Source organism: Condylura cristata, unplaced genomic scaffold (genome assembly GCF_000260355.1).
Source record: "Condylura cristata isolate star-nosed mole 26May11 unplaced genomic scaffold, ConCri1.0 scaffold00068, whole genome shotgun sequence".
Taxonomy (NCBI): domain Eukaryota; kingdom Metazoa; phylum Chordata; class Mammalia; order Eulipotyphla; family Talpidae; genus Condylura; species Condylura cristata.
The window spans coordinates 366,843-369,284 of record NW_004567169.1 but is presented as its reverse complement, the minus strand read 5'-3'; the positions used below and the strand labels follow the sequence as shown (position 1 = coordinate 369,284).

The 2,442-nt window shown below is 64.5% G+C and overlaps 1 protein-coding gene across 1 annotated transcript in view; it reads right to left on the bottom strand.

The window, feature by feature from the left end:
- The window catches only part of MAFG (v-maf avian musculoaponeurotic fibrosarcoma oncogene homolog G), a 6,618-nt gene that overhangs the window by 1,273 nt on the left and 2,903 nt on the right, over window positions 1–2,442 (bottom strand). The window lies entirely within an intron of this gene.

Genomic DNA, 2,442 nt, shown 5'->3' with positions numbered 1-2,442 from the left:
CCCCCAGGCCGCAGCCCTCGGTGCAGCACCCCCAACCGCTCCCAAACCAGACCGCCGACAGGAAGGCGAAGACAAGCCAGAAAGACTATTGAGTGGCTTCTGGGGGAAGAAATCGTTAAATGGGTTGGTTCCCTTCACCAAACCACAGCCTAAAAAAGTAACTCAGAAGAACCCAGAACGGAAGCGGCACTGCAGGCTGTGGCGCGGGCTTCCCAGCTGTGGCCAGCAGCCGGCCAGAGGGCCACGAGTGGGGGCGGGGGGCAGCAGGGACAGGATGGGGCTTGCCTGGCTGTCCCGAGGCAGGCTGCAGTGAACGGGAGCTGTGCCTCGGGCACTGGCCAAGGAGACGCCAGAGGCGCAGAGCCCCGCGGGAGGGCCCCTGGGCCTGGTGGGCAGAGGGAGGAGGTCGGTGCCCCCCCACCCCGCAGCTGTCTTCTGCCTGGCCAGTGGCGCACCCCCACCCGCTCCAGGCCGGAGCTGGCCTGCCTGTTCCCACAGGGTCCTGGCGACCTGAGTCGCGCTGGGGGAAGGCGCTGTCCTGGGCAAGCGGGGAGGTGCACACAGGCCACTGAGCACACAGGCGGTGGCGCGGCCAGAGCCCTGGCTCGGCCCTGTCAGAAAGTCGAGGAGGAAAGAGGATAAGAACATGACACTCCACAGAGGAAACCAAACCAACGAGAACCAGAAAGACGCGACCGGCCACGCGGGGACAAGGACCTACTGTCAAGGAACCGAGCAGTCGGGGCGGTGGCCCCAGGGTGGCCTGCGAGGGGAGACAGGCGCGCCCCACACAGGAGGCCAGCTGCCACAAATCCCACAGGCAGGAAGGGGGAGGGCAGACTCAAAGCTTCTCCGGTAAAGCAAACTGAGTGCTCACCCCAGGCGCCCCCTCGGCGCCCCAGGTCCGAGCCGGCAGAGGCGGGCGGTCAGTGGGGCAGCCCGCCACCCTGCTCTGGCCCCAGGGGGACACAGTGCCACATGGCAGGGCAAAGCCGCTGAGATTCAGGATGTTCCACCAGTCTCCACAGCAGGCTGGCCAAGGACAGCTGGGGGTGGGGAGGGGACAGCATCCAGGGCAGAGAAAGACCCACAGAGGCAGCGCTGGACAGCACGTGCCCACGGCAGCATGCAGGCAGACCCGCTGGGTTCGGCTGTGGCGTGGGCTAAGCTCTGCCGTGTGCGCTGGGCTCCCGCCAGGCTGCTGCCTGGGGGGCAGGGCCAGGGATTCCATGTAGCCAGACAGGACGGTAGCTCTCGGGGCATGCCCACAGGGGCCTGGAGAGCCAGTCCAGGAGCCCGGCGGCTCTGCAGAGTGGCCCGGGGGCTGGTGGGGGCGAGCGCCAGAGAGCACCTCCAGGGGCCAAGCGGCCACCTTGGGAAGACGTGGGCCCCAGAAAGGGTGGGAAGCCCAAAGCTGAGAGCCGCCAGCACACTCGGGAGCCATGGGCACGGAGCTGGCCCCGGGGAGTACAGCCCTTGTCCAGCCCTGGTGGGGACCCTGCCCAGGCCCTCCACGCCAGGGGGAGGGCCGCCCTAGGTGGGTACCAGACTGCCCAGTTCTGCCAGGAAGCACCACCCTGAAGCATGGAAACGATTCTGGGTTAAATGGGCAGTGGGCCTTGTGGCCCCCAACACGGGTCCCCAAAGAGGCCACGCAAAGCCAACCAGAACACAGTCGGAACTTGGCCAGGGCCCCAGCTGCTGGCGGAGTCCAGAAGGAAGACGGTCTGGCGGTGCCTGGGGCACCCACCACGGCTCCCCTTCCCTGCAGGCCACCCCCGGGGCCAGAGAGGCGGGGATGGAAGCAGCTTGGGGGCCCCCCGGACGGCTCCGGGTTCACCCCAGGCCATGGGGTCAGCCCCAGCCCCGCACCCGCCACCGGCGGGCCAGGCGGGCGACAGAGCAGAGGCCGGCGGGCCGACCCACGCTGCTGGGGGCCGCCGGGCAGCAGAAGCCAAACAGACCAACTGCAAACGACACAGGAAGACGGACACCAGCAGTGACACCACAGGTCAAAGGTCACCAGAAGCACCAGCACAGGACGCCACGAGGCCACAGGCACAGCAGGCCGCGCGGGCCTAAGTCACTTGGGTACGGTCCGGGCAGGCGCCGAGGCCGGCGGCAGCTTTTTTTGTCTCTTTTAAACTAAGTTTTATAAATAACGTCTGATAACTCTGTATATAAAAACTAAACTCCACAGCCACGAAGACGCGCCGTAAGTTTCCACGAGAGGGACTTCTCGCTTCTGCCGCACTAGCAAAGTGTCTACGGTACTTTTCCCTTTCCACGAAAAGATCAAATGCTCTCGCTCGTTTTTTAAAAAGACAGTTTTATAAATACTCTGCAGCTTCTCTTTTTCTTTAGCTTTTAAACATATAATTTAGTAACTTCGCAGAAGGAACTTCTCTCTTAAATAAAGGGCCCTGTGGCCACACCCGGGCC